General features: G+C 39.8%; 1 long non-coding RNA gene across 2 annotated transcripts in view; it reads left to right on the top strand.

Annotated features, from left to right (window-relative positions):
- LOC145541809 (uncharacterized) overlaps positions 1 to 24,078 on the top strand; it is a 474,179-nt gene that overhangs the window by 297,370 nt on the left and 152,731 nt on the right. The window contains exon 2 of one of the 2 annotated variants that reach the window (XR_014079306.1): positions 23,059 to 23,104. The exons of the other annotated variant lie outside the window; for it this stretch is intronic. This is a non-coding gene — a long non-coding RNA (uncharacterized LOC145541809). The remainder of the gene's footprint in view (positions 1 to 23,058; positions 23,105 to 24,078) is intronic. 2 annotated transcript variants of the gene reach the window in all.

A 24,078-nucleotide genomic window follows, 5' to 3' on the forward strand; every position in this document is an offset into this window, starting at 1 on the left:
AATTTCTTTTTCTTTGGGATGGTTTTGATCACCGCCTCCTGTACAATGTTATAAATTCTATCTATACTTCTTCAGGCACTCTATCTACCAGATCTAATCCCTTGAATCTAGTTATTACCTCCACTGTGTAACCATGAGGGATTTGATTTAGGTCATACTTGAATCACCTAGTAGTTTCCCCTTCTTTCTTCAATTTAAGCCTGAATTTTACAACAAGGAGCTGATGATCAGAGCCACAGTCAGCGCCAGGTCTTATTTTTACTGACGGTATAGAGCTTCTCCATGTTTGACTGCAAAGAATATAATCAATCTGATTTCGGTATTGACCATTTAGTGATGTCTATGTGTAGTTTTCTCTTGTGTTGTTGGAAAAGAATGTTTGCTATGGTCAGTGTGCTCCCTTGACAAACCTCTGTTATACGCCAGTTAGGCCTTCATCTAGCATTCCTCTTACCCCTACCCTTGCTAGGAGTCAAAGAGATTCTTTTTTCACAGAGTTCTCATTCCAAATTTTGTGAAAATTTAAATTGTCTTACCCTTGACTCTCTGCACTTCTCACTTGAATCTGACCCTCTACAAGAGCCTGGCTCCATTTATTCCTGAAGTATCTTTTAAATATTGCAGTATGTTTCATACCTACAACACCAGATATACTGCTTTTGTGGCAAAGAATTTGTCTTAACTCATCATGAGGGAAAGGGCAATGACACCGAATGTTCCAGAATATGCTACTTCAATCCCCTTTTCATTTTTTTGAACAAAACAGTCCTCAACCTCTCATTAGTAAATGTTATGTGCCTGTTAGAAAAAAGCTTCCTGACTCTAATTTATCTGGTGGCATTTTCTATCACAGTAAACAAAATATTAGTGAAAGGTTGAGCCTGCTTCTGCCTTTCCCTTTGCCAATTTACAAAATAAACATTTACTGATTTGGTCATTTAGAGTTTAAACTATTGAACTGAAGACAAATGTTCTTTGAACAAAGATTGAAAGGAGGAGACTGATCAGAAATTCTCACAAGGCTGGAACTTGAAGCATTGATAATTACAGCTTCTCTTATCTGTCACCAGAGCCTGTAGGGAGAAAATATGGCCCTAGATTTTCTGAAGATGTTACAGTGTACACCGGCTAATGGGCTTTGGAAAACCTTTTTCTTCTGTGTTCTTCCAAGGAATTAAAGAGAAAATCATTTCTGAGTTTAGCTTTGTAAACTAAACTTTGTCCAAACAGTCTATTAAACTGATGCATAACTGAATACATAAGTCCCAGTTCATTTTGGGGAGTCAGCAAGCACTATGAAAACAAACCAACTCAAACAATGTCAGCATCACCCCAAAAGATATGACAATGAAACAAAATTCTTCTTTTAAAAAAAGTTGCATGGAAAAGGAAATGTGATTACTTGGAGGAAATAACTATACAGCAAATGGGATTTTTTTTTTTTTTCTGTAGTCAACCTTGATAGCATTGAGAATATAAATGGAAGTATAGGATGGGTGTATGGCAGTTCTCTTCAGGCATGAGAGTCGTACTAAGAACCATTTGTGATTGGAAAGGTGGACTGCACACAGTGTGACTGAAGTCATGGCTTTGTGCTTTACCCTCACTGGCTACCAAAGAAAAACAGTCCAATATCAGCACAACACAAAAATGCTCTTGGTGCCTAAAATTACACCATAAAGATCCATTACTTTGGGAAAACCAAGTTTTTTGGTAGCCATCTTGGTTTAAAATGTTTTCCCTAAAAAGTCACAAACAGGATATATAGAGGTTGGGGGTGGAGATGGAGAGATGGAGAAAAAGAGAGGTTAGCCTATAATCATATTAGCCCTGTTTTGGATAGGAAGGGTCAGAAGGAACAAAAATGGACCATACTAGCGAGTAACATTCCCCAACATTCTTGGAGGACAAGAATACACCAATCACAAGGCAACCTCCTCCCTGGTTTAATCAAAACCAAGGTCAACTGTGGCTAATCTGGTAAATAATCTGGTAAATAATCCTCCTGCAATGCACGAGACCCTGGTTTGATTCCTGGGTAGGGAAGTTCCACTGGAGAAGGTATAGGCTACTGACTCCAATATTCTTGGGCTTCCCTGGTGGCTGAGACAGTAAAGAATCTGCCTGCAATGAGGGAGACCTGGGTTTGATCTCTGGGTTAGGAAGATCCTCTGGAGAAAGGAAAGGCTACCCAATCCAGTATTCTGGCCTGGAGAATCCCATGGACAGAGGAACCTGTCGGGCTACAGTCCATAGGGTTGCAAAGAGTCAGACAGAACTGAGCAACTTTCACAAGACCATCTGTCTGGGTGGGGCAGAAATTTACTTAGTGAAATAGCAGTGGCTTCCATTGAAGCCAAGGAGTTCTTAGGGACATTTTCTGACTTTCTGTCCAGCACCTCCAGAGCAGTCTAAGAGGCACAGTGGGAAGAGAGTGGTGCAGTTAGATAATAGACCACAAAAGCGTTCATGCCTGCATGCAGCACTGTCTGATCTAGCCAGAGATAGAGAGGACAATTTGGTAAGAAAAGGTTCATCCCAGGAACTAAGACAAAAGGGAAAGTTATAGTGAGTTCTTCCCTTCTTCCTGCTCTTCCTCCTTTTACTCATGTGAATGTTTACAGAAAATTACAGTTCTGCTCTGTATTTTGAGAGAGAATATAAATCTACCGCCTCCCAACATCTCACAGCCACCATTTACCACTGCCAACCACCTATGGATTTCCTATAAGCAGGGTTCATTCATTGTGAAAATTAGATAATTGAAACAATCTATCTGCTTCAGGCTGCTGGCTTCAGGGGTGACGCTTGCCTGTTGCTATGACAAGTAATTTTCAGAGTGAAATTTTAAGCACAGTAACTCACTGAACAATACCCTGTTGCCCTGTTCTGTTTATCAGGAAGGCAAGACCTTTTTAAGGATAAAATTATTTATTTATTTATATTTATTGGCGACTAGATATGATAAAGCAACCTCCTGCCGATTAGTATTCTAGCCATTCCCTTTCTTCTGCCTTATGATCGTCTTCTGTGCTGAAAAAGAAGATTTGAATAAAGAGTACAATTCTGTTGATGGTGGTCCTCTGGGATTCCTCCATCATATCTTCTAGATGGTGAGATATTGATTATAGTACAGATCTTGATGGGATGAAATCAGAGGAACTGAGAAATCCATAGTTCATGTTGATTCACAAATATGCATGTGGCATCTTTATCCAGGGATTAATTATAATTTTATATATTCTAGTCATAAAGAAACATCTTTTTAAAGAATCAAGTATACTTGATCTATGATGTTGTATTAATCATGCTGTACAGCAAAGTGATTCAGCTATACATATATATATACGTTATTTTTAAAATATTCTTTTCCACTCTGGTTTATCATAGGATTTTAAACCTGGTTCCCTGTGCTGAACAGTAGGACCCTGTTGTCTGTCCACTGTCTATGCACCAGTTTGCATCTGCTAGCCCCAACCTCTCACTCCATCCCTCTCCCAAGCCCCTCCTCCTTGGCAACCACAAGTCTGTTCTCTGTGTCTGTGAGTCTGTTTCTGGTTCGCAGATAGGTTCATTTATGTCATATTTCAGATTCCACATATAAATGATATCATATGGTATTTGTATTTTCAGAAAAGAGAGTCTTCAAAGGAGCATGACACAGGCATGGAACATTTTCCCTGTGTTTTATAGGATCAAAAGCAGTTAGCAGGTCAAAAATGTCAAAAGAGGACATGAGCTCTGAGAGAGCTGGGACTTCTGCTGTTTTTGATCTCTGCCTTGTCCCCTTTGCCTGGAAGGGTTCAGGGTCCAGCAGGTGCACATGATAGATATTTTCTGAACAAGTAAGTGCATGAATTGCTTTTTCCTACTTCACTTCAGACACATTACATTCTAGTGCCCTCCCCCTTTCACTCTGCATCAAAACCTGCTCTTACAAATCTATCCCCATTTAAACACAAGTCCCTACAACCTACTCCATGAAAAGAGCACTATAGATCCACATAAGCTGGAGAAATTTTGTGTGCTAGATTCTATTATTGGTGATTGAAAATATTCTTGGGAATACCAGAGGCACCTTCTCCTGTAGCTAAAAAATTTGAATAACTTTTCCTGACTTAAATTTTCCTAAATGTTATTCTTACATTTCATTTGGCAAATATTAACTGCACATCTATAACAGATGCTAGGAAATGGTCTAGACGTAGGAAGCGACTATGGGATTTACATTTTGGTGGGGAAGACACAAATTAATGAAGTATTTTGTCTAACCAAATGGTGGTAAGTGCAATGAAGAAAAAGAAAAAAAAGAAAAATAAGGCAGGAGCGGTAGGGAGGACTGTGACAGGGGGTTACAATCTTAAGTTGAGTGGTTATCATTGAGGAGAGGTTAGAGCAAAGACCTGAAACAGGTGAAGGGGTGAGACACTGTGGGGAAAGGTTTTCCAAGTAGTGGAAGCAGCAAGTGTGAAGGTCCTGGGGATGTCTGCATGCCTGAAATGTGTGAGGAAACATGAGGACCAGGGCTGTGGTGTGAATCTAGGATGGGAAGAACAGTAAGAGGAAGGGTCATGGGGGTGAAAGGGGTGGAGGTGGGGGTCAGGTTACGTAGATCATGCGTGTGTGCTAAGTCACTTCAGTTGTGCCATGGGATTGTCTAGGCAAGAATACTGAAGTGAGTTGCCATGCCTTCTTCCAGGGGATCTTCCCAACCCAGGGATTGAACCCATGTCTCTTATTTTCCCTGTTTTGGCAGGTGGGTTCTTTATCACTAGTGCCTCCTGGGAAGCCTTATGTAGAGCATGTCTAACTATAAAAGTGCCTTACTGGTTTTTAAGTACTGTCTCTGTGTCTCTTCACACACAATTAAATACAACCACACACACAACTTTAAGAAAAGAAAAAGGAAAAAAAAAATCAAGACTTGTTTCCTCGTGAGTAAAATGAGGAAAATAATAGTGCCCTCATTTTACTAAAGTAAAATAATAGTGCCCTCATTTTAAAATAAGATACACATTTTATAGAGTTGTAGGTATTTAATTAATGCTCAATAAATTTTAAATCTCTGCTTTCTTTCCCCAAAACCATGTTGTCTGCCCACTCTACTGTCACTTATAGTAATAAGTAATGAGCATGAAGTGCAGAATCAAAGGGACAGAGCAAGCACGGAAACTGAATAGATAAAAACTCAAACCTTAGTGAATTCAATACAATAGATTTCACTAATGAAGTAGATGAGAGAAATGAAGAGATTCCACATCAGAGGATGAAGAAAATAGACTGGGCAACAGGGATAAGGATTCTGGGCTGTAAACATAGATGGGGGGTGCAAACAGTGAGAAAGGCACTGGTATCCACCAGGGAGGTTTATTGGAAGAGTGAATACTGGATGGTTTCTGGGGGGTAAATGGGAGGATGAATGGGCCTTTCTGACAACCCACATTGCAGACTAATAGACATCCTAGGTTGGACACATGGAAATGTATAGATTCTGATAAAAGATTGGCCAACCACTGCTTGAGAGTTTCTATTTCCCAACATCATAACCAAACACATGATATTATCATAGCTTGTTTATCTAATGAATAGAAAATGTCTTCCATTGATATTTTACTCTGTGTTTCCCCAGTTAGACTGTCATTGAGGTTCTTGTCATATGTTTGTTGGAAATTATGGTTAAATTATTTTAATTCATTGACATTCATTGAGATTACTTATATTCATGTAATGTGTTCATTTATTTCCATGTTGCCTTACTAATGGTTATGAGTATTGTTGCCAATTTTTGGTATTACTAGCACCAATGAGTTCAATGAATAATCTCCTACCCATGTCATCTTGTATACTTACTTAGGTTTGTTTATTGCATAAATTCCCACAAGTAAATCACTGAATCAAAAGTATATGTATTTATAATAATTAGTAGGAGATATATTTAAATCATTTAATCATTGTATAATATAATACAAGAACATATTGAAAGAAAGAAAGTGAAAGTGTTAGTCGCTCAGTCATGTCTGACTCTTTGTGACTCCATGGACTGTAGCCTGCCAGGTTCCTCTGTCCATGGAACTCTCCAGGCAAGAATACTGGAGTGGGTAGTCATTCCCCTCTCCAGGGGATCTTCCTGACCCAGGAAAGAACATATAGTAATCTTTGAAAAGATCAAGGGGGTAAATTGCAAAAAGTAAGTCTTTAATTAGCTTCGTCCCTCTAACCACCCAGTTCCTTTTCCTAGAGGCAAGTATTGCTACCAGCTTACAAAGAATCCTTCAGAAATATTCCATGTATATATAAGCAACTATACATAGGAACATTCCTTTTACTTAGGCAGATCTGTGCTTTCTTTTGCATTGTAGTTTGTAGAAAAGAGATAGCTCTTGCCAGGACATTGATTAAAACAAAGAAAACAGGCTTTGATGCAAGCATTCTGATTGGAACATATTTCTTTATTGTCTTGTCATTTAGTGTTAGCCATACACTGTCACCATGATGGATGCTACCAATAAAAGTGATTGTTCCTTTAATTTTAGTATGCTTAACACTTCACTCTGGAGGAAAAGCTGGCTGTAAATATGGGGCCCTGCACTGTTCCTGGCCACAAATTTTGGAACTTGCTTCAATCTGGATTGATTACTCTCTACAGCTGGTGCACAGCAGTTACACTGGGATCCCTCTTCCCCATCATCCTGGTGGTTCTCCTTGCTTCTCTCTTGTGTTGCTGTCTCTTATTTCTTTTGTCCCATAAAGTATTCTTTCCTATTTTATCTCATCATTTTGGGGAAAAAATATCTCCTTATAACTTTCCTCAATGAAGGAAATAGATTAAGATCTGATTGATTTGAAAATATTTTCAGTGTATTCTTACCCTTAACAGGTATTGCCTGGGTACTGAATTCTGTGTTGGAAGTTGTTTTTCTTCAGAACTGTGAAGGCATTTGGTACAGATTTCAGTGTTGCTTTTCAGAAATTTGAAAACTCATTTCTTCTAACTGGGAGAGTTGAATATCTTCTAATATGTCAAAATGGTAATGAGTAAAGAGCTTTTTTGAATTTATGCCTCTGTATTTGTCACGAGTGTATGACAATCCTGCTCACACCCAGAGTCTGGACATTTAGAAAGAGCCTGAGCTTAGGATTCTCACCACAAACTCTGCCATTGCTTTCCTCAGGGCATCTTTTAAAATAATCACTTACAGTTAAGCCAATAAAAAGTGACCTGTTAGTCTCTCAATTCATCCCCCCCGTTCACCCCACCATGGCCACACCTCTATTCTCTATGACTGCATCTATATTCCTGCCTTGTAAATAGGTTCATCTGTACCAGTTTTCTAGATTCCACCTATATGTGTTAATATACGATATTTGTTTTTCTCTTTCTGATTTACTTCACTCTGTATGACAGACTCTAGGCCCAGGTTCTAGAAATGACCCAATTTCATTCCTTTTTATGGCCAAGTAATATTCCATTGTATGTATGTACCACATCTTCTTTATCCATTCTCCTGTTGATGGACATTTAGTTTGCCTCCATGTCCTGGCTACCATATGTAAAATATATAGCTAGTGGGAACCTTCTGTATAGCACGGGGAGCTCAGCTCGGTGCTCTGTGATGACTTAGAGGGGTGGGATGGAGGCATGGGAGGGAAGTCCAAGAGGGAGGGGATGTATATACACATAGCTGATTCAGTTCATTGTACAGCAGAAACTAACACAATATTGTAAAGCAACTATAACCCAATTAAAAGAAAAAGACTCCTGACCCAGTTCAGTCGCTCAGTCGTGTCCGACTCTCTGCGACCCCATGAACTGCAGCACGCCAGGCCTCCCTGTCCATCACCAACTCCCGGAGTCTACCCAAACCCATGTTCATCGAGTTGGTGATGCCATCCAACCATCTCATCCTCTGTCGTCCCCTTCTCCTCCCACCCCCAATCCTACCCAGCATTAGGGTCTTTTCCAATGAGTCAACCCTTCGCATGAGGTGGCCAAAGTATTGGAGTTTCAGCTTCAACATCAGACCTTCCAATGAACACCCAGGATTGATCTCTTTTAGGATGGATTGATTGGATCTCCTTGCAGTCCAAGGGACTCTCAAGAGTCTTCTCCAATACCACAGTTCAAAAGCATCAATTCTTCGGTGCTCAGCTTTCTTCACCATCCAACTCTCACATCCATACATGACCACTGGAAAAACCATAGCCTTGACTAGGCGTACTTTTGTTGGCAAAGTAATGTCTCTGCTTTTCAATATGCTATCTAGGTTGGTCATAACCTTCCTTCCAAGGAGTAAGCGTCTTTTAATTTCATGGCTGCAGTCACCATCAGCAGTGATTCTGGAGCCCAAAAAAGTAAAGTCTGACACTGTTTCCACTGTTTCCCCATCTATTTCCCATGGAGTGATGAGACCAGATGCCATGATCTTAGTTTTCTAAATGTTGAGCTTTAAGCCAACCTTTTCACTCTCCTCCTTCACCTTCATTAAGAGGCTCTTTAGTTCTTCTTCACTCTCTGCCATAAGGGTGGTGTCATCCGCATATCTGAGGTTATTGATATTTCTTCCGGCATTCTTGATTCCAGCTTGTGTTTCTTCCAGCCCAGCGTTTCTCATGATGTACTCTGCATATAAGTTAAATAAGCAGGGTGACAATATACAGCCTTGACGGACTCCTTTTCCTATTTGGAACCAGTCTGTTGTTCCATGTCCAGTTCTAACTGTTGCTTGCTGACCTGCATACAGGTTTCTCAAGAGACAGGTCAGATGGTCTGGTATTCCCATCTCTTTCAGAATTTTCCGCAGTTTATTGTGATCCACACAGTCAAAGGCTTTGGCATAGTCAATAAAGCAGAAATAGATGTTTTTCTGGAACTCTCTTGCTTTTTCGATGATCCAGAGGATATTGGCAATTTGATCTCTGGTTCCTCTGCCTTTTCTAAAACCAGCTTGAACATCTGGAAGTTCACGGTTCACGTATTGCTGAAGTCTGTCTTGGAGAATTTTGAGCATTACTTTACTAGCATGTGAGATGAGTGCAATTGTGCGGTAGTTTGAGCATGCTTTGGCATTGCCTTTCTTTGGGATTGGAACGAAAACTGACCTTTTCCAGTCCTGTGGCCACTGCTGAGTTTTCCAAATTTGCTGGCATATCGAGTGTAGCACTTTCACAGCATCACCTTTGAGGATTTGAAATAGCTCAACTGGAATTCCATCACCTCCACTAGCTTTGTTTGTAGTGATGCTTTCTAAGGCCCACTTCACTTCACATTCCAGGATGTCTGGCTCTAGGTGAGTGATCACACCATCGTGATTATCTGGGTCATGAAGATCTTTTTTTTACAGACCACCTTATAAATAATAGGTGCTTAGTACCCTGCATCTCCTGCTTGCTCATGACCTGAGAAGGGATTGCCCTTCCCCCAGCTCACTGTGAAATCTCCTCTTTGTGAAATACGTAACTAATAAATCTTTGACTTAGGTCATTTGTGTGAGTGTTCTGTGTCTTCAATCAAAACAACTTCTGAGTTTTCACTTCTCTGAGGTGGGAGCTCAGAGGCCAAGGGAGGTACCCGCTGACCCAGGTGGGTGGCTTCTGCCTCCTTATTCAGCAGGTCATAGTCTAAATATTCTTAAATTAATACACCATCAACTGGTCCTCCAACACACTAGTGAAGTGGATTTTATAGTATTGTGCCTTGGTCTACTATAGTGTATTTTTCTAGATTCTTGTAGGACTTTTCAACCTGGAAACTGTTCTGTAGTTTTGAGGAGTTTTCACGCCCTAGTTTATTCATGATTCTTCCTTTCCTTTTCCTCTCTTTTCTCTTCCAGGAACTCTTTTAATTTCAATTTGTTCTTCTGGGTTAAGCCTTCAGTTTTCTTATCTTTACTTTAAAATTTTCATCTGTTTGTGCTCTATTTCCTAGAGATTTCTTCAAGTATATATTTTATCTTTTTCTAAAACTTTTGATTCTTAACCTGCTTTTAATTTATGTATTTAATCTTCAAATGTATATTTTGTCTTTCTCTAAAACTTTTGATTCTTAGCATGACTTTAATTTATGTGCACTAAGTTGCTTCAGTTATGTCCGACTTTTTGTGACCTATGAACTCACCAGGCTCCTCTGTCCATGGGATTCTCCAGGCAGAAATACTGGAGTGGGTTGCCATGCCCTCCTCCAGGGGAATTTCCTGATCCAGGGAACGAACTGGAGTCTCCTTTGACTCCTGCTTTGCAGATGGATTCTTACTGTTGAGCCACTGGGGAAGCCCTTTAATTTATGAGTTGCTTTAATTAGTTCTATGGATTTTCTTTCTTAGAATATAATGTTCTTAAATCACTGATGGAATATTTACTAATATTAATCCTTAATAATTTTAAAATATCATTTTAAGTTTTTTTTATTTCAACAAGTTTCTTCTCCATCCCCTTTAATTCCTTTATATACATTTTAATTATGTTGTCTTTATTATTTATATTAGAGTCTTTCTTTAGTTTTTAAGCAATCCAGAGTTGTCTGCTCATGACTGACAATTAGGGTCTAAAAATCTATCGGAAGCTCTGAGAGTATAGTTAAGCTCCTCTTGGAGCTTCATTATACGGCAGTCCTGATGAGCTTCAGTAACACTGAAGAAGCTGAAGTTGAACGGTTCTATGAAGACCTATAAGACCTTTTAGAATGAACACCGAAAAAAGATGTCCTTTTCATTAAAGGGGACTGGAATGCAAAAGTAGGAAGTCAAGAAACACCTGGAGTAACAGGCAAATTTGGCCTTGGAGTACAGAATGAAGCAGGGCAAAGGCTCATAGAGTTCTGCCAAGAGAATGCACTGGTCATAGCAAACACCATTTTCCAACAACACAAGAGAAGACTCTACACATGGACATCACCAGATGGCCAACACCGAAATCAGATTGACTATATTTATTGCAGCCAAAGATGGAGAAGCTCTACACAGTCAGCAAAAACAAGACCGGGAGCTGACTGTGGCTCTGATCATGAACTCCTTATTGCCAGATTCATACTGAAATTGAAGAAAGTGGAGAAAAACACTAGACCATTCAGGTATGACCTAAATCAAATCCCTTATGACTATACAGTGGAAGTGAGAAATAGATTTAAGGGACTAGATCTGATAGACACAGTGCCTGATGAACTATGGATGGAGGTTCATGACATTGTACAAGAGGCAGGGATCAAGGCCATTCCCAAGAAAAAGAAATGCAAAAAAGCAAAATGGTTATCTGAGGAGGCCTTACAAATAGCTGTGAAAAGAAGAGAAGTGAAAAGCAAAGGAGAAAAGGAAAGATATACCCATTTGAATGCAGAGTTCCAAAGAATAGCAAGGAGAGATAAGAAAGCCTTCCTCAGCAATCAATACAAAGAAATAGAGGAAAACAACAGAATGGGAAACACTAGAGATCTCTTCAAGAAAATTAGAGATACCAAGGGAACATTTCATGCAAAGATGGGCACAATAAAGGGCAGAAATGGTATGCACCTAAGAGAAGCAGAAGATATTAAGAAGAGGTGGTGAGAATATACAGAAGAACTGTACTAAAAAGATCTTTATGACCTAGATAATCACAATGGTATGATCACTCACCTAAGAGCCAGATATCCTGGAATGTGAAGTTGAGTGGGCCTTAGGAAGCATCACTATGAACAAAGCTAGTGGAGGTGATGCAATTCCAGTTGAGCTATTTCAAACCCTAGAAGATGATGATGTGACAGTGCTACACTCAATATGCCAGCAAATCTGGAAAACTCAGCAGTGGCCACAGGACTGGAAAAGGTCAGTTTTCATTCCAATCCCAAAGAAAGGCAATGCCAAAGAATGCTCAAACTACCACACAATTGCACTCATCTCACACGCTAGTAAAGTAATGCTCAAAATTCTCCAAGCCAGGCTTCAGCAATACGTGAACCGTGAACTTCCAGATGTTCAAGCTGGTTTTAGAAAAGGCAGAGGAATAGAGATCAAATTGCCAACATCCTTTGGATCATAGAAAAAGCAAGAGAGTTCCAGAAAAACATCTATTTATGCTTTATTGACTATGCCAAAGCCTTTGTGTGGATCACCACAAACTGGAAAATTCTGAAAGAGATGAGAATGCCAGACCACCTGATGTGCCTCCTGAGAAATCTGTATTCAGGTCAGGAAGCAACAGTTAGAACTGGACATGGAACTACAGACTGTTTCCAAATAGGAAAAGGAGTACGTCAAGGCTGTATATTGTCATCCTGCTTATATAACTTATATGCAGAGTACATCATGAGAAATGCTGGGCTGGATGAAACATAAGCTGGGATCAAGATTGCTGGGGGAAATATCAATAACCTCAGATATGACACCACCTTTATGGCAGAAAGTGAAGAAGAACTAAAGAGCCTCTTGCTGAAAGTGAAAGAGGAGAGTGAAAATTTGGCTTAAAACTCAACATTCAGCAAACTAATCATGGCATCCGGTCCCATCACTTTATGGCAAATAGATGGGAAAACAGTGGAAACAGTGACAGATTTTATTTTGGGGGGCTTAAAAATCACTGCAGATGGTGCCTTCAGCCATGAAATTAAAAGACACTCCTTGGAAGGAAAGTTATGACCCACCTAGACAGCATATTAAAAAGCAGAGACATTACTTTACCAACAAAGTTCTGCCTCATCAAAGTTATGGTTTTTCCAGTAGTCATGTATGGATGTGAGAGTTGGAGTATAAAGAAAGCTGACCGCCAAAGAATTGATGCTTTTGAACTGTGGTGTTGGAGAAAACTCTTGAGATTCCCTTGGACTGCAAAGAGATCCAACCAGTCCAATACTTTGGCCACCTCATGCGAAGAGCTGACTCATTTGAAAAGACCCTGATGCTGGGAAAGATTGAAGGTAGGAGGAAAAGGGAATGACAGAAGATGAAATGTTTGGATGGCATCACCAACTCGACAGGGAGGCCTGGTGTTTTGTAGTCCCTGGGGTCGTGAAGAGTCGGACATGACTGAGCAACTGAACTGACCTAAACTGATGGGCTTCTTGCAAGAGAATTCCCAAAGATTGGTAACTTTATTTATTTATATATTTTTTTGGTGGCTGTGGGTCTAGTCATATTCTTCAGAGAAGAATCTTCTGATTTCTGCCTAGGGGGTAGAAGGCTGGTTGTTGCTTTTCAGCACTAAGATGAGGTCCAAGTCTGGCAGTTTCAGTACTGACTTAAATATTAATCATATCTAAAAATATCTTCATAGCAGCATCTAGATGGGTCTTGTTGTTTAGTTGCTCAGTTGTGTCTAACTCTTTGCAACCCCATGGACTGCAGCATGCCAGGCTTCCCTGTCCTTCAGTATCTCCCAGAGTTTGCTGAAAATCATGTCCATTGAGTTGGTGATGCCATCCAACCATCTTGTCCTCTGTCATCCCCTTCTCCTCCTGCCTTCAATCTTTCCTAACATCAGGGTCTTTTCTAATGAGTAGTTTCTTCTCATCAGGTGGCCAAAGTATTGTCACTTCAGCATCAGTCTTTCCATTTCAGGGTTGATTTCTTTTAGGATTGACTGGTTTGATCTCCTTGCAGTCCAAGGGATTTCTAAGAGTCTTCTCTAAAAGGATATTTAACTGAAAACCTGGGTACCATAGTTTAGCCAAGTTGACACAAAAATTAACCAGCATACTCTTTTATCCTTTTCATAGTAAAAATAATCTTTAAATTTCTACTTGGTTTGTGGAGGGACAATCACAAACCAAAGTTGGGGATGAGATCTAGAAATATATGTGATTGTATTTTGAGTTGATTTTATCAAATCTTCCTCATTTTTTTGTGCCCTCCTATCTCACTTTCAATTTCATAGATAACTGGTATTACTAGTTCCTAGGCCCTTTGAGGATTACCTAGTATAAATTAGGTTGATTCCTTACTTTCTTCATTCTAAGCTTAAAATTTTGTTGTCTTTCATCAGTTTGTTTTCCAGATTTCAAAATATTTTGCTGTTGCACCTTCTCCTGTCCTCATTGTCTTTGTAGTTCCATATCTTTTTATCCTTTAAATTTACAGAGATTTTTTTTTTAATAAATTTATTTATTTTAGTTGGGGGCTAATTACTTTACAATATTGTAATAGTTTTTGCCATACATTGACATGAATCAGCCATGGGTTTACATGTGTTCCCCTTCCTGGACCCCCCACCCACCTCCCTCCCCATCCCATCCCTCTGGGTCATCCCATTGCCCCAGCCCTGAGCCCTTGTCTCATGCATCGAACATGGAATGGTGTTCTGTTTCCATACGATAATATACATGTTTCAATGCTATTCTCCCAGAACGTCCCACCCTCACCTTCTCCCTCAGAGTCCATAAAATTGTTCCATGCATCTGTGTCTCTTATTCTGACTCGCATATAGGGTTATCGTTACCATCTTTCAAATTCCATATATATGCATTAGTATACTGTATTGTTGTTTTTCTTTCTGGCTTACTTCACTCTGTATAATGGGCTCCAGTTTCATCCATCTCAGTAGAACCGATTCAAATGTATTTTTTTTAATGGCTGAGTAATATTCCATTGTGTATATGTACCACAGCTTCCTTATCCATTCGTCTGCTGATGGACATCTAGGTTGCTTCCATGTCCTGGCTATTGTAAACAGTGCTGCGATGAACATTGGGGTACATGTGTCTCTTTCAATTCTGGTTTCCTTGGTGTATATGCCCAGCAGTGGGATTGCTGGGTCATATGGCAGTTCTATTCCCAGTTTTTTAAGGAATCTCCACACTGTTCTCCATAGTGGTTGTACTAGTTTGCATTCCCACCAACAGTGTAAGAGGGTTCCCTTTTCTCCACACCTTCTCCAGCATTTATTGCTTGTAGACTTTTGGATAGCAGCCATTCTGACTGGTGTGAAATGATACCTCAATGAGGTTTTGATTTGCATTTCTCTAATAATGAGTGATGTTGAGCATCTTTTCATGTGTTTGTTAGCCATCTGTATGTCTTCTTTGGAGAAATGTCTGTTTAGTTCTTTGGCCCATTTTTTGATTGGGTCGTTTATTTTTCTGGAATTCAGCTGCAGAAGTTGCTTGTATATTTTTGAGATTAATTGTTTGTCTGTTGCTTCATTTGCTATTATTTTCTCCCATTCTGAAGGCTGTCTTTTCACCTTGCTTATAGTTTCCTTTGTTGTGCAAAAGCTTTTAATTTTAATTAGGTCCCATTTGTTTATTTTTGCTTTTATTTCCAATATTCTGGGAGGTGGGTCATGGAGGATCCTGCTGTGATTTATGTCGGAGAGTGTTTTGCCTATGTTTTCCTCTAGGAGTTTTATAGTTTCTGGTCTTACGTTTAGATCTTTAATCCATTTTGAGTTTATTTTTGTGTATGGTGTTAGGAAGTGTTCTAGTTTCATTCTTTTACAAGTGGTTGACCAGTTTTCCCAGCACCACTTGTTAAAGAGATTGTCTTTTCTCCATTGTATATTCTTGCCTCCTTTGTCGAAGATAAGGTGTCCATAGGTGCGTGGGTTTATCTCTGGGCTTTCTATTTTGTTCCATTGATCTATATTCTATCTTTGTGCAAGTACCATACTGTCTTGATGACTGTGGCTTTGTAGTAGAGCCTGAAGTCAGGCAGGTTGATTCCTCCAGTTCCATTCTTCTTTCTCAAGATTGCTTTGGCTATTCAAGGTTTCTTATATTTCCATACAAATTGTGAGATGATTTGTTCTAATTCTGTGAAAAATACCATTGGTAGCTTGATAGGGATTGCATTGAATCTATAGATTGCTTTGTGTAGTATACTCATTTTCACTATATTAATTCTTCCAATCCATGAACACGGTATATTTCTCCATCTGTTTGTGTCCTCTTTGATTTCTTTCATCAGTGTTTTATAGTTTTCTATATATAAGTCTTTTGTTTCTTTAGGTAGATATATTCCTAAGTATTTTATTCTTTTTGTTGCAATGGTGAATGGTATTGTTTCCTTAATTTCTCTTTCTGTTTTCTCATTATTGGAGTATAGGAATGCAAGGGATTTCTGTGTGTTAATTTTATATCCTGCAACTTTACTATATTCATTGATCAAGTCTAGTAATTTTCTAGTAGAGTCTTTAGGGTTTTCTATGTAGAGGATCATGTCATCTGCAAACAGTGAGAGTTTTACTTCTTCTTTTCCTATCTGGATTCCTTTTATTTCTTTTTCAGCTCTGATTGCTGTGGCCAAAACTTCCAAAACTATGTTGAATAGTAGTGGTGAGAGTGGGCATCCTTGCCTTGTTCCTGACTTTAGGGGAAATGCTTTCAATTTTTCACCATTGAGGATAATGTTTGCTGTGGGTTTGTCATATATAGCTTTTATTATGTTGAGATATGTTCCTTCTATTCCTGCTTTCTGGAGGGTTTTTATCATAAATGGATGCTGAATTTTGTCAAAGGCTTTTTCTGCATCTATTGAGATAACCATATGGTTTTTTTCTTTCAATTTGTTAATGTGGTGTATTACATTGATTGATTTGCGGATGTTAAAAAAACCTTGCATTCCTGGGATAAAGCCCACTTGGTCATGATGTATGATCTTTTTAATATGATGTTGGATTCTGTTTGCTAGAATTTTATTAAGGATTTTTGCATCTATGTTCATCAGTGATATTGGCCTGTAGTTTTCCTTTTTTGTGACATCTTTGTCTGGTTTTGGAATTAGGGTGATGGTGGCCTCATAGAATGAGTTTGGAAGTTTACCATCTTCTGCAATTTTCTGGAAGAGTTTGAGTAGGATAGGTGTTAGCTCTTCTCTAAATTTTTGGTAGAATTCCGCTGTGAAGCTGTCTGGTCCTGGGCTTTTGTTTGCTGGAAGATTTCTGATTACAGTTTCGATTTCCGTGCTTGTGATGGGTCTGTTAAGATCTTCTATTTCTTCCTGGTTCAGTTTTGGAAAGTTATACTTTTCTAAGAATTTGTCCATTTCTTCCAAGTTGTCCATTTTATTGGCATATAGCTGTTGGTAGTAGTCTCTTATGATCCTTTGTATTTCTGTGGAGTCTGTTGTGATCTCTCCATTTTCATTTCTAATTTTGTTGATCTGATTATTCTCCCGTTGTTTCTTGATGAGTCTGGCTAATGGCTTGTCAATTTTGTTTATCTTCTCAAAAAACCAGCTTTTAGTTTTGTTGATTTTTGCTATGGTCTCTTTTGTTTCTTTTGCATTTATTTCTGCCCTAATTTTTAAGATTTCTTTCCTTCTACTAACCCTGGGGTTTTTCATTTCTTCCTTCTCTAGTTGCTTTAGGTGTAGAGTTAGTTGATTTATTTGATTTTTTTCTTGTTTCTTGAGGTACGCCTGTATTGCTATGAACCTTCCCCTTAGTATTGCTTTTACAGTGTCCCATAGGTTTTGGGTTGTTGTGTTTTCATTTTCATTCATTTCTATGCATAATTTGATTTCTTTTTTGATTTCTTCTGTGATTTGTTGGTTATTCAGAAGCGTGTTGTTTAGCCTCCATATGTTGGAATTTTTAATAGTTTTTTTTTCCTGTAATTGAGGTCTAATCTTGCTGCATTGTGGTCAGAGAAGATGGCTGGGATGATTTCAATTTTTTTGAATTTACCAAGGCTAGATTTATGGCCCAGGATGTGATCTATCCTGGAGAAAGTTCCATGTGCACTTGAGAAAAAGGTAAAATTGATTGTTTTGCGGTGGAAAGTCCTGTAAATATCAATTAAATCTAATTTGTCTATTGTATCATTTAAAGTTTGTGTTTCCTTGTTAATTTTCTGTTTAGTTGATCTATCCATATGCGTGAGTGGAGTATTAAAGTCTCCCACTATTATTGTGTTATTGTTAATTTCCCCTTTCATGCTTGTTAGTGTTTGCCTTATATATTGTGGTGCTCCTATGTTGGGTGCATATATATTTATGATTGTTACGTCTTCTTCTTGGATTGAACCTTTGATCATTATGTAGTGTCCTTCTTTGTCCCTTTTCACAGCCTTTATTTTAAAGTCTATTTTATCTGAAATGAGTATTGCGACTCCTGCTTTCTTTTGGTCTCCGTTTGCATAAAATATGTTTTTCCATCCCATCACTTTCAGCCTGTGAGTGTCCCTAGTTTTGAGGTGGGTCTCTTGTAGACAGCATATATAGGGGTCTTGTTTTTGTATCCATTCAGCAAGCCTTTGTCTTTTGGTTGGGGCATTCAACCCATTTACATTTAAGGTAATTATTGATAAGTATGATCCCGTTGCCATTTACTTTGTTGTTTTGAGTTCGTGTTGAAACATCCTTTCTGTGTTTCCTGTTTAGAGAAGATCCTTTAGCATTTGCTGGAGAGCTGGTTTGGTGGTGCTGAATTCCCTCAGCTCTTGCTTGTCTGTAAAGCTTTTGAATTCTCCTTCATATCTGAATGAGATCCTTGCTGGGTACAGTAATCTGGGTTGTAGATTATTCTCTTTCATTACTTTAAGTATGTCCTGCCATTCCCTTCTAGCCTGAAGGGTTTCTATTGAAAGATCAGCTGTTATCCTTATGGGGATCCCCTTGTGTGTTATTTGTTGTTTTTCCCTTGCTGCTTTTAATATTTGTTCTTTGTGTTTGATCTTTGTTAATTTGATTAATATGTGTCTTGGGGTGTTTCGCCTTGGGTTTATCCTGTTTGGAACTCTCTGGGTTTCTTGGACTTCTGTGACTATTTCTTTCCTCATTTTAGGAAAATTTTCAACTATTATCTCCTCGAGTATTTTTTCATGGCCTTTCCTTTTATCTTCTTCTTCTGGGACTCCTATGATTCGAATGTTGGGGCGTTTCATATTGTCCCAGTGGTCCCGGAGGTTTTCCTCATTTCTTTTGATTCTTTTTTCTTTTTTCCTCTCCGCTTCGTTTATTTCCATCATTCTATCTTCTACCTCACTTATCCTATCTTCTGCCTCCGTTATTCTACTGTTGGTTCCCTCCAGAGTGTCTTTTATCTCCTTTATTTCATTATTCATTCTATATTGACTCCTTTTTATTTCTTCTAAGTCCTTGATAAACATTTCTTGCATCTTCTCAATCTTTGTCTCCAGGCTATTTATCTGTAACTCCATTTTGCTTTCAAGATTTTGGATCATTTTTATTATCATTATTCTAAATTCTTTTTTAGATAGATTCCCTATCTCCTCCTCTTTTGTTTGGCTTTGTGGACATTTCTCATTTTCCTTTGCTTGCTGAGTATTTCTCTGCCTTTTCATCTTGTTTAGATTGCTGTGTTAGGCGTGGCGCTTCTGTATTCTGGTAGTATGAAGTTCCTCTTTATTGTGGAGGTTTCTTACTGCGGTTGCGGTTGGCCAGGTGGCTTGTCAAGGCTTCCTGGTTGGGGGAGTTTGTGTCGGTGTTCTGGTGGGTGGAGCTGGATTTCTTCTCTTTAGAGTGCAATGGAGTGACCAGTATTAATTTTTGAGATGTCTATGGATTTGGTGTGCCTCTTGGCAGCTTGTATATTGATGCTCAGGTCTATGTTCCTGCGTTGCTGGAGAATTTGCGTGGTATGTCTTGCTCTGGAACTTATTGGCTCTTGGGTGGAGCTTGGTTTCAGTGTATATATGCAGGCTATTGGATGGTCTCTTATTAATTAATGTTTCCCCTGGCTTTCAGTTTTATTCTTGCAGTAGCCTAGACTTCTCCTTCCATACAGCCTCAATAATAAAACTTTTAGGTTAATGGTGAAAAGATTCTCCACAGTGAGGGATACCCAGAAAGGTTCACTGAGTTACATGGAGAGATGAGGTGGAGGGGGGGGTTTGGGGTGACCAGGAGGGGTAGAGGGGAATTCAAATGTGAAGAGAGCAATCTAGCCAGTAAGCACTTCCCTCTGTGCTTTCCACAGTTTGGAACCCTCAGAGTGGTTCACAGAGATACATAGAGAGGGAGGAGGAAGGTAATAGAGGTGAGCATGAGTAGAAAGGGAGGAATCAAGAGGGGAGAGAGAGATCTGGGCAGTATTCTCTTCCTGAAGTGTTCTCCGGTACCCAGAACACCCTCAGAGATTCACAGAATTGGGTTGAAAAGAGAAGGAGGAGGGTGGGAGATAGAGGTTCCCTAGGGGAGAAGAAAGAGCATCAATAGGGGGAGAGAGTGATCAGGCCAGTGATCACACTCCTGAGTAAAAATGGGTCCTAAAGATTGGGTTCTTAAATGTACAAAATTGATATCAAATATGTAAAACAAAGATTAAAAATCTAGAGTAGAGGTTAGACTCTTATAAAACTTACAATATAAAAAAAAAAGAAAAAAGGAAACAGTGTAAAAAGAAAAAAAAACAGTAAAACAGTAAAAAAAGAAACAGTAAAAAAAAGTAAAACAGGAAAAAAAAACATTAAAAAAGAAAACACAAAAGGTATAAGATATATGTATGTAGTTTGCTTCAAAAATAGGGTGTTTTTTTTTTGCAAGTTAATAGTGGGTTATGAAAATGAAATTTAATGGTGTAATAGAGGACTTGAAGAAAAAGGAAAGAAGAGAAAAAAAAAATTTTTTTAATTAAAAAAAAATTAAAAAAAAAAATAATAATAGTAAAAAAATATATATATCCCGGACTTTCTCTGGAGCTGTTGTGAGCAGTGTGGGATCTGCTCAGTTTCAGATAGATTCTTATTCCTGCTTATACTTTTCAAGATCTATAGGTCCTTTTCAATGCAGTCGGTATTAACTACAGGGATTTTAATCTGTTTGCCTGTCCCTTCCAAAGCGCTTCCCTCTGTTTATTTGGCTTCTGTTTGGAGATCTCTTCAGTATCTAATTTCCGCCCTGCAACAAAGCGGTGGAGGTGATCTCTTTAGGTTCGCTTGTTCAATCGTGCTGTGGGGAGGAAGGAACACTGCAAATCTGGCGTGTGTGTGGTAAGCTCGCAGTGTCTCGGCCGCACTGGGTTCGCCCCCGCTCACGGCGTGTGTGCTATCCCCGTCTACCCTGCTCAGGCTTCAGGTTACTCGGCCGGGGAGCAGGCCCTGAGCTGCGTGCACTTCCCAGGTCTAAGCCGCTCAGGTTCAGGCTCCCGGTTACTCCACAAAGGCGCAGACTCGGTTTCGCCCACGGCTTGTGCCGTTCCCGGTCGGAGCTGCCCCGGCGGCCAGGAGTTTGGCGAGCGCGCTGTCCCCTGTTGGGGCGGTGCGGCTTATCACCTCCCTGGTCCCCGCCTCAGTTTACGAGCCCTCCCGGCTCCGGTGTGCTTTGTATCGGTTCTGGGGAGCTGGTCTCTGGCTGCGACCCTCCCAGCGGCTGTCGACCCTCCGGGATCTCAGGCAGTCTTTGCTTAGAAACTGGGAGCCTGTTTGCAGTTTGGTAGGGGGTGCCTTCTCTGGAGCCGAGTTTGCCCCTTTCCGGCTCTGGCGGGCCCCGCCTGCCCGCTGTGTCCGGCGGGGGATGGGGTGGTCCGCAGCCGGCTAGCTCTCCTCTGGTATCGCTCAGTCCTTTGTTCTGTGAGCGGGCCGGCAGTGCCTTAGAGTTGGGCTTTTCGCGGGATAGTTCTCTCTCTCTCGCTGTCCCACAGTTTAGGTTACTATCTCACGTTAGCTCCCTCAGATTGCCCTCGGGGCACTCGGGCCCGGTCCTTACCCTAGGCAGTGCCGCCCGCTCCTCTCCGTTCAGCCCCCACTTGCTGGTGGTGGATGATGCGAGCGTCTGGGGTTCTTTGCTGGGAGTTCTTACAGAGATGTTAATGGTGTGAATATTTGTGTCCCCCATCATTCATATGTTGGAGCCCTAAGACTTAATGTGATGATATTTAGAGGTGGAGCTTGTGAGATAATTAAGTTTAGATGAGGGCATTAGGGTGGGACCTTCATTCTTGCTTTAGTGTCCTTATAAAAAGATGAAGTGAGACCAGGGTACACACACTGTCTCTCTCTTAGTCCTGTAAGGACACAACATGAAGGTGGTTGTCTGAATACCAGAAAGAAGGTTCTTAGCAGGAACCAAATCTGCCAGAATCTGGATATTGGACTTTCTAGCCTCCAGAACTGTAAGAAATAAGTGTGTGTCATTTAAGCTACCTACTCTATGGTATTGTGTTAGAGCAGCTCAGGCTGACTGATGCAGATTTTGGTACTGAGAAGCAGGGTGCTGCTGTGACAAATAACTAAAAATGTAAAAGCAGCCTTAGAGCTGGATAATGGGCAGTGTCTGGAAGAACTGTGACAGGCAAGATGGAAATATAGATGGTAAGGGCAATTCTGGTGAAGGCCAAGAGGTAAATGAGAAACATGTTATTGGACAATGGAGAAAAGGAGATTCACCTCATAAACTGGCAAATGACTTTGTTGAGCTGTGTTCCTGGGTTTGTGGAAGGTAAACCTTGTAAGTGAGGAAGTTGGATGTTTTATCTGAGATATCTAAGCAAAGCGTTGAAGGAGTGGCTTGGTTACTCCTGACTGCTTGTAGTAAAGTCCAAAAGAGAGAAATGAAATTGTTAAATAAAGTGAAATCAGAACTCAGATACTTGGAGAAGTCTCAGCTTATTCATATTGTGAAAATTGAGAAAGTTTGTTCCAAAATGAACACTAAGGGTGGCTGAGCACGGTTTGAAAAAGACATTATCATGAGTGTGAACCATGGATCTGATCAGCCACCATAGATCTGATTAGCCATATGGATTTAATTAGCCATGGATCTAACCAGCAGAAACAGTGCCAGTATGAATTTAGAGGAGATGAGACAAAATGAAGGAAGGTTGTCAGATTTCTTGGATCCTACAGAGCCAGACATAGATTTGACTGGCCATGAATATGCCCTGTTCTCTAAGAGAAGGAACAAATAACCTCAGCAGCAATTCAAAGACCATCAGGGGGATGCCTCTTAAGTTTCAAATGGGAGACCATTGCTTCAGTTTCAACAAGCTGGACAGTGGTGATCAGAGCTTTGGGGAAGCCATTTCCACTCAGCAGAGCCACAGAGATGAGACCAGGGATTCCACTGTGTCTGAAACCCTGATCATTTAGCTGAGAAAGATTATTGTCCAGGCTTAAGATTGTATGGTATTGGTCTTGCTAGGTTCTGGACTTACTTGGTAGTCATCACCTCTTTCTTCTTTTCAATTTCTCCCTTTTAGAATGAAAATGTCTGTTCTACACCTGTCCCACCACTGTACTTTGGAAGTAGGTAACTTTTCTGGTTTCACAGGTTCACAGCAAATTTTATCTCAGATGAATTGTACTTTGACTCTTTCCCATAATTAATCTAGATGATATTTAGATGAGACTTTGGACTTTAAAATTGATATGAGTTAAGAAGTTTGGGCTTTTGCGATAGAATTAATATATTTTGAATGTGAGGATATGAATATTGGATGGCCAGAAGCAGAATGTTATGGGCTTAATGTGTGTGTGTCCCCCTTAAATCCATATGTTGAAGCCCTAATCCTCAATATGATGGTATTTGAAGATGGGGCCATTGGGAGATAACTGGGTTTGAATGAGGTGGGGCCTTAGGATGGGATTAGTGTCCTTGTAAGAATAAGAGAGACCTGAACCTTCCTTCCTCTCCACTATGTGAGGAGACATTGAGAGCATAGCTGATTAGGCCAGAGAGAGAACTGTCATCAAGAATGAAATCTTGACTTTGGACTTCCCAGCCTCCAGAACCGTGAGAAATAAATTTCTGCTGTTAAACTGTCTATAATATTTTGTAAAAGCAGCCCACGTTAACTAATATGGAGGGTGTAACCTGGAACTTCCTTGATATGTCCCTATTTGCAGAGGAAGAGAAATTGGGTAATATCAAGAGCGTAAGATACTATTGAGAAAAGAAAGCTAAAATGTAGTTAGAGTAGAGGGTTATGGATGGTCTAGGGGAAGCATGAAGACTCACGGTATCTTTTAGGTCATGGAAAAGAGCAGTAAGGGATCTTTTGTGGAAAATCTTACTTGCCTCAGCATTTGACTTGTTAGCACTCCTAAGTGCTTCTAGGGAATGCTCAAAACGTTTAGAACCCTGAGAAAGACAAGATATGTTCTGCCGTAAATGAGCATGTACAAGAGAAGATTTCATTGCCATTTTAAAGAGAGAGCAGATAAATTTAAAATGGGATGGTTTGATGTAAGCCTTATGCTGGGTAATGAATGGTATGGCA

This window comes from Giraffa tippelskirchi, chromosome 3 (genome assembly GCF_054371585.1).
Source record: "Giraffa tippelskirchi isolate mGirTip1 chromosome 3, T2T-mGirTip1v1.2.pri, whole genome shotgun sequence".
Lineage (NCBI taxonomy): Eukaryota > Metazoa > Chordata > Mammalia > Artiodactyla > Giraffidae > Giraffa > Giraffa tippelskirchi.